Below are 8,911 nucleotides of genomic sequence, written 5' to 3' on the forward strand. Positions count from 1 at the left end.
GATCATCTGATTGGTGCTCTATTAATTTGGAATAAAATCTTTTAATTGTACAGTCTGTACCAGCCTGTATAGTATCCAAAATTGGATTTGTTGCAAATCCCGCCGGCCCTCCAGTTTTTGTCGAAATAAAACTTCTAATTTGCAAATATTTAAAGTAATGGTTAGTATCTAGCCCGTATATTGCCTGTAAATTGTTAAACTGCATCACCCCCTGTGCTCCTATCAGATCACCCAGTTTGTGAATCCCATGTTAGCCCCATTCCGAAAACACTGCCCCTGAAAATATATCACCAGGAAAATTGGGATTATTACTCAACCTAGTGTGAGCATTATATCTGCCTAGGAAAATTTTTTCGAGAAAGAAAACCAAACCTTGTGAGCGGCCATGACCGTTTTAAATTTAATACTCTTAAAATAACTATACTCTGCAAATATCAACAGAAAGTTTTCCGCTTGATCCCCTAGTACTAGTGAATAAATTGCCAACGTTCCTAACTCAGCATGTCCTTCACTCCCTGCTCCTCCAAGCAGACCTGTCATATATTGGAGGCATGCTGCCTAATAATATAGTTTTAAGTCCGGTAGGGCCCACCCCCCTCGTTCCCTCGGTAATGCCATGTATCTAAGCGCCCTTCGGGTCTTCCCATGTGACCACACAAATCGGTTTACCATGTGTTCCAGAAGCTTAAACCACTTTCCTTCAAATAATAAGGGTATGGCCCTAAATAAATACAAAAACTTTGGGAGAAAGATCATTTTGACTATGTTGGTTCAGCCTACTATCGAAAAATGTATATTATTTAGTCTGTCTAGATCCTTCTTAGCTTTATTTATTATTGGCGATGTATTTAACTCCACAAGGTTGTCTAAATCTGGGGTTATTGTTACCCCTAAATAAACTCCACTTTGGACCACCCGGCAATCCGTGCAATCTATCATGTTATTTTTAATAATTTGTGTTTTTGCAGTATTGAGGGCATAGCCAGACACTTCTCCAAATAATTGCGCTTCTACCTCAACCAGCTCTATAGCTTCTGTGGGTTTAGATGTTACAATCGCCACATCATCAGCATAGGCCAGGATTTTACAATGGCCCCTACCAGTCTCTACTGGAGAGATGTTGTCATTTAATTCTATACGCCTTATATATGGATCCATATAGAGGGCAAATAAAAGCGGGGAACAAGGGCACCCCTGCCGTGTACCCCTCTTTATCTGAAAAGGTAACGTATACCCTCCGTTTACTCTTATACGAGCGGACGGTCCTGCATATAGTACCTGTAGGGCTTTCACCGTTCCCTCCCCAAGTCCCACCCTTCTCAAAATAAACCAAAGGAAGTCCCAGGAGACCCGATCAAAAGCTTTTTCAGCATCCAGTAACATCACTGCGAGCGGGTCTCCTGCAACCTCTGCAAAATCAAATAAAGTAATAACCTTTCGTGTATGATGAGTGGTACCCCTCCCTGGTATAAACCCATGTTGATTAATACTAACCAGGGTGTCAATTACCTTCGCTATTCTCAAGGCGAGTATCTTCGAATATACTTTTGTGTCTGTGTTCATTAAGGTTATTGGCCTATAAGACCCAGGTTGGTTTGGTGGCTTGCCCTTTTTCAGGATTATAACAATGTCAGCCCCTGCCCAGCTATTTGGAGTTGATATTCCTATCTGCGCGTGCTGCATTGTGGTAATGAAATCCTTGTTAATTACATCCCAAAATGTTTTATAAAATTCCAGAGGGATTTGATCAAGTCCTGCAGCCTTCCCTGAAGGAAGGCTGGTTAAGGCAGTCAATATTTCTTCTGGTGTAAACAGAGCCTCCAATGTATTGGTCTCTTCTTCCATTAAAGTAACTACCGGTATATTGTGTAGATAATTACTTATTTTGGAAATATCAGTCGGGCAATCTTGATCATACAAGGAAGTATAAAACTTCTTGGACCCTTGCTGAATCTATGACTATTGTTCCTGCATTATCCTGTATCTCTCTTATTTGCCCTATAGAGATATTCTGTCTTGTGCGAATAGCAAGTGTACAGCCAATGGTTTCATTAAATTCATAACATCTTTCTCTATTTGCTAGATATGTTTTCACTGCCTTATTAGCTATACCCTTGTTGGAAATGGGATCCCTGGCTGGCCAGGGCTTTCGCCAAAGTCAGTCAGAGACCACCACTCCCAAGTCAGGGCAAGGGAGTTACACGCCAAGATAACCCCTGCTCACCCTCTAGGTAACGTGTCGCGAGCAGCAAGGCTAAACTTGTAGGCGATGTAAGTTAAGTATTTGCGCATGCACCCCAGCAACAACACCCAAAGGCCCACCACAAAGGAAACTCCACACAAGGTTATATAAAAATAGCCTTTGTATTACACCAAAACACCTTAGATAAAACACACACTTTACAATGTGCCAGAGGCACGGGCAGAATTTAAAAGGGATTATTTACAAGACAGGGCCACCTGGACCACTGTCAGGAATAGCACTTTCTGAACGTAGAATACAATACTTGTAGGCCTAGAACTTAGAACATAGAGCCTAACGGACAGTACCTCCCATCCTGGTTGCGTGGGATAATACGAGTGACCTCCTTAGTAAACTTGAGCGGGCGGCCCAGCGAAGCGGCATGACTCAGGGGAGAGTGGTGCGGCTCGAGGCTTGAGCGGGCGGCCGGCAAGGTACAAGCGTTTCTCTGGGGCGACCAATGTGTGCGGCTCAGAAGAGGAGGGGAAGGCAGGATGCGGGCGACCCAGCGAAGCGGCGCGGCTCAGGGGAGAGCGGCGCTGCTCAAGGCTTGGACGGGCTGCCGTGCACGAGCTGCCGAGGGAACGAGCGAGGCACACTTCAGCGAGGCCCCAGGGGCCCAGGGAGATCAGACAAGTCCCAGCAATTTGGTAGGGAAGGCACCATAGAGTTCACTGGTCCTGGGACTCTGGTCAGGGGGCAAGCTCAGTATCAAGCCCTTGGAATATCACTTAGTACATAACAGAACATCACTGTAACACAAAATAGGACATAAAGCACACAACCAGTACCCACTGGTAAGTCCCCCCCTACGCAATCCTAACCACCCTAGGAACAGGTCACGCAGGGAACCAGGACCTTACTAGCACCACCTGCACTAGCAAGAACAACCACCTCAGAATCTCAATACAAGTAGGGGCATAGACCTGGGGACAAAACACATGATGCAGAACCTACATTCAGCGGTGTAAGGAACACATGACGCATCGACACACATTCAGCGGTGTAAGGAACAGGGCACATAATGTATCAACAACACATTCAGAGGTGCAGAACACAGGGTGCGCAAAACATACTACACATTGTACATTTCCTAACACCCAAAAGCAATAGGACATAGATCATAACAGCATCTAAACCTTTAGCTAGCGCATAAATCACCTTTAGCGCAGAACTCACAAAGTCCAGGTTGCGCCACTTGCGCCAGAACCTAAACGTAGCAGCTGCCCACTACTTGCTGGGCAGCTGAGGGACAGGACAGGGCCTAAATGCTGCATCTGGCACTAAGTGCTGCGCAGCTGGGGAAAGGCCAGGGATGAAGCAGTGCGCCTCACTCCTAAAGTCCAGAGTACATGTCCCTAGGAAGCAAAAATACCTAAACGGTGCAGCTGCCCACTAATTGCTGGGCAGCTGGAAACAAATCTGCGCCAGGGGCCCTCACTGGCCCCTCAGGAACAGAACGGCATCCACCGTGGGAGCCCTCTAGGCTCTAAACACATTCATGTGTCCCCTGGAGCACTCTGGCTCCCCCAAGAAAGAACTCTCCCCCAACAATGGAGCCCTCTGGCTCTATGAAGAATGGGGCCAAAAACAGGTGGGAGCCACTTGGGCTCTAGGGATCACTCTCTCCCTGGAGACAGATATGGCCACATCGTTGTAGCGGCCCGCTATCATGTGGGGCCGCTCGAAGAACAATCAGGGACAGCCCCGAGGCCCCCCTCCTTACCGGGCTCTGTGCGTCCATCCTCTCTGTGTCCCCTCTCCGGGGACAGCGCAGGACTTCGCCTCCGGGGCTCCCCTCACTCCTGGGAGCCCCAACACGCAACATCCGGCTCTAGGAGGGGGGGGGGCATCTTCACCCGGTCCCCCATCTCGGGACCGGGACTTGGAAAGTGGAGCCCTCAAGGCTCCGGGCTCCTCTTCTCCGGCCGGGCGCCCTGCCCAATCAGAGCACGGCGGCGGGCGGGACTTCCTTCAGCAACCCGGAAGTCCCGCCTACAGTCAGGCGCGATGCCGCCTGACTTCCTGGTTTTGCCCGCGGCTGCGGCGGTGACTTCTCGGGGCCATAGCGAGGCACCCTCGAATGAATATCATGAAAATCAGGCAAAAGTAAAAATAAAGCGCTCCGAGCGCTAGGGAACAACACAGCGCTTTCAAGCGCTAGAGGCAGAATAAAGCGCTCCCATGCGCTATAAGGCAAATAAAGCGCTCCTTGCGCTAGGAGGGGAAAGAAAGGACTTTCAGGCGCTTGGAGGGTAAATACAGCGCTCCCAAGCGCTATGGCAAACAAAGGTCCAGCAAAAGTCCCTCTGGCATCCAGGAGCTGGGCAGGGCAAAGAAGCCCCACAAGTCCAGGGACAAGCACAGCAGAGAAAAGTCCTCCAGGGCATCAGTAGTCCAGGGGCTGGGCAGGGCCCAGGAAGGCAAGCCTTCGCCTGGGCCCAAGCAGCAGCACGCCCCTGGCAAGATTCAAGTTGGGAACAAGAACATTTTTCAAGAGGTCACAGCCTCTTTTTATACAGACAAATCCTTTGTCTAATGGCAGGGTGGGGCGGAACCAGTCGCAGCTGGTTCTTGAGTACTCTTGATGGCCCAACCACCCATTTCATTCACTGGGGAGGCTAGGGTCATCAGTCACACCACAGGGGGGCGGAGCCAGCATTGTGTGGGAAAAACCCAGCCCATCCAGGACACAGGTACACTCCTCCCACACATCACTCATGCTAATCTCACACTCACCACCGGGCAGACCCATCCAGACTTCCTGGAGCCTGGCATGCCAGCCAGCTCCAGCCAATCACGCTCCAGCACCCTCACTGCACACATATCTCAATGTCCAGAAGTAGCACTTCCCTTCTAGACACATACATGCCGCATACACCATCTCGCAGCATTCACTCTCACGAGTTCACACATACTAAACTCGAGCCTGCACTCCCCACGCATCAGGAACTACCAGGGACCCATACATTCCCCATGCATTCCTATGGGAGGGCAGGCCTATCTCACTCCACGCACTCAGGGAGCGCTCGCACTTTACACTGCGCCACAGTGTCAAAGTGCGCAAAGACCAGAAATCACTATACTTTAAGGCAAAAAGTTCAGGGGTGAACCTGCCACAAGGCCCAAGTCCAACACAACCCCCTTCCAGCCAAAACGCAGGGTAGGCCAATCACCACCGTGATGGACTTCCCTGCTTGGGGCGATAGAACACGGACGCGGGCCCGCACTGCAGGGACACCCTCCGGTTCTACGCCACGTTGATCCATAAGACAAGCACATACTTAAAAAAACAGGCCCAACTAGGCTACCCCACTGGTACTCCTTAGTTGTCCACGGCTAGGACGAGGCCCTAGTCCACCCAGATACCACTGGTCCATGCCCATCCACAGAGTGGGGGGTAGTAACCCCTGGCCTACACTAGCCATTCTCCACTCCCTTTCTCAGTGTAGTTCCAAACTACCACTGATCCTTCAACCTAGGGTCCGCACCCTCAGGCTGACCAGAGGTCACGGGCAAGAATGCCCCACCCTACCTCTACTTCTGAAGCACCCTCCAGAACACAACTCTCCCACCAGTTTAGGACCTTACTTCCTCAGCAGCAGTGACCACGGTCAGACCACCACCAGAACGGTGTAGTGAGGCGTCGCACGTCGCGGTGCCCCCCAGTTGCGGTGCATCCTATGGCTCGTTGACTGCGTCGAGACGACGTCGGTGAGCGCAGAGGCGGCGTTGCTCGAGGGGGACGTTGCTCAGTGCGGTGCCTACAGGACACCAGGGTGGTCATGACTGAGTCACAGCTCCCTTAACTGGTTTACCACCTGGGATTCAAATTCACCGGATGCACAGGGGTCAGACTTCCTCTGACCCCCTTCCAGAGTTCTGCACCCTCCCACTGTAGAACAGGGTCCCTCCACTTAAGGTAGGCCCCACCTGCTCTCAGGGTAGTACCACAACACTCAGCCAAGAACCCTAAAGATCCCTGCTAGGCCTGTACCACCCCTTCTGGGAAACACAGGGTCTCTTCACTTAAGATGAGCCCCACCTGTGTTCACAGGGGTACCCCTAGAAGACAAACCGGCCAGGACACTGGCTACAGTCGCCCTGCCGTCCAGGACAGGCAACACCAGACCCTGGCTCCCCAACCTAGGGACGCTACCCTTTGGTTAGATGCCTGGCGCACCAGGACTTCTACAAGTTGGAAACAAAAATCGAAGACTTTCTCTCCTCCTTCAGCAGCAAGGCAACCACTGCAGGTCAATACCCCATACAGCTTACCCGGTTCCTTCTCTTCAGGCAGGAGTTCCCTCTTGTAACTTCAGGACACTACATACAGTTGCCCTTACGTCCAGATCCGGAAACACCGGCTACTGGCTCCCCAACCAAGGGACGTACCCCTTTGGTCAGATGCATGGCGCACCAGGACTTCCTTGAGGGTGACACAACTAATGTGTCGTGTACAAGTCTGCCTGACACTCAGGACAGAAGTGGCATCACCATGGTCACTCCCTGGCGACACAACCCTTCTGGTTGGCCCCTGACCCACTGGCTCTTCCACTGGGGAACCTATCCCCCTCGCACCCCTCCGTCTGGACTTCTGCACCCTCCCAACTGGAGCGGTACTGCCAGACACCAGAACTACTGGAACCCTGGTTCAGATGTTCCACGTTCTCCAGACACTCTGGAAGATCCTCCTCAAATGACCTATTGGTACAGCCTAGGCCCCCGACCTGATGTTCCCTTCAGAAACATTCCAGGCCCTGACACTGGGTTTCGGGCACCTGGAGACATGCAGTCCCACCCACTCCTTCTCCTCTTGAGACAGGACGTGAGCCCCTACACCGAGACCTAGCTGGGCTACACTGAACCTCTTCCACCACGCTGGGCTGGAAGACACCTCAGACACTCCTTTTGGAATCACTTCATCCCCTATGCCTCTCTCCTCCCAGAACATTACCACTCCAAAATTCTGTCTCTCAACAGACCACAGAAATCAAAAAGCAGGCTCCACTGTCTGCAGACGTTCTTGGGAAAAGTTCAACACACAGGACTTAAATATCTGAGCAAAACTAGCATTCAGCAAGCTCCCCATCCAGAGAACTCACAAAAACGTCCAGTGCCACACACCATTCATCCACACACACCCCTCCCCAGACTGGTAAGGCAGTTTCTACCACCCCTGACTACTCAACCTGACCACACTTGACACAGGTACCATTACTCCAGGGCAGGGACGGGGGACACATGCACTGGACACACTTATGCTGCCACCACTGGATCCCACCCTTCTGGTGAATCCAGAAAACACACTGCACTTAGGGGGATGATCTACCCTCCCGAGCTAGGGACACCTAACTCAAAGTGCACAAGAAACACATTTCCACAGAAATGACATTTTCAGCAAACTTAAACAATAATCCCCAAAATGTTTTTATCTAAAATGCAGAGTTTTGTGGTGCAGCCAGCTGCTACTAAGGTACAACGCAAGCACAAATCCTTATCCTCACCTCTTGCCGCCAATGTTGGAAATGGGATCCCTGGCTGGCCAGGGCTTTTGCCAAAGTCAGTCAGAGACCACCACTCCCAAGTCAGGGCAAGGGAGTTACACGCCAAGATAACCCCTGCTCACCCTCTAGGTAACGTGGCGCGAGCAGCAAGGCTAAACTTGGAGGCGATGTAAGTTAAGTATTTGCGCATGCACCCCAGCAACAACACCCAAAGGCCCACCACAAAGGAAACTCCACACAAGGTTATATAAAAATAGCCTTTGTATTACACCAAAACACCTTAGATAAAACACACACTTTACAATGTGCCAGAGGCACGGGCAGAATTTACAAGGGATTATTTACAAGACAGGGCCACCTGGACCACTGTCAGGAATAGCACTTTCTGAACGTAGAATACAATACTTGTAGGCCTAGAACTTAGAACATAGAGCCTAACGGACAGTACCTCCCATCCTGGTTGCGTGGGATAATGCGAGTGACCTCCTTAGTAAACTTGAGCGGGCGGCCCAGCGAAGCGGCATGACTCAGGGGAGAGTGGTGCGGCTCGAGGCTTGAGCGGGCGGCCGGCAAGGTACAAGCGTTTCTCTGGGGCGACCAATGTGTGCGGCTCAGAAGAGGAGGGGAAGGCAGGATGCGGGCGACCCAGCGAAGCGGCGCGGCTCAGGGGAGAGCGGCGCTGCTCGAGGCTTGGACGGGCTGCCGTGCACGAGCTGCCGAGGGAACGAGCGAGGCACACTTCAGCGAGGCCCCAGGGGCCCAGGGAGATCAGACAAGTCCCAGCAATTTAGCAGGGAAGGCACCATAGAGTCCACTGGTCCTGGGACTCTGGTCAGGGGGCAAGCTCAGTATCAAGCCCTTGGAATATCACTTAGTACATAACAGAACATCACTGTAACACAAAATAGGACATAAAGCACACAACCAGTACCCACTGGTAACTGGTAAGTCCCCCCTACGCAATCCTAACCACCCTAGGAACAGGTCACGCAGGGAACCAGGACCTTACTAGCACCACCTGCACTAGCAAGAACAACCACCTCAGTATCTCAATACAAGTAGGGGCATAGACCTGGGGACAAAACACATGATGCAGAACCTACATTCAGCGGTGTAAGGAACACATGACGCATCGACACACGTTCAGCGGTGTAAGGAACAG

Source organism: Lissotriton helveticus, chromosome 6 (genome assembly GCF_964261635.1).
Source record: "Lissotriton helveticus chromosome 6, aLisHel1.1, whole genome shotgun sequence".
Classification (NCBI taxonomy): Eukaryota; Metazoa; Chordata; class Amphibia; order Caudata; family Salamandridae; genus Lissotriton; species Lissotriton helveticus.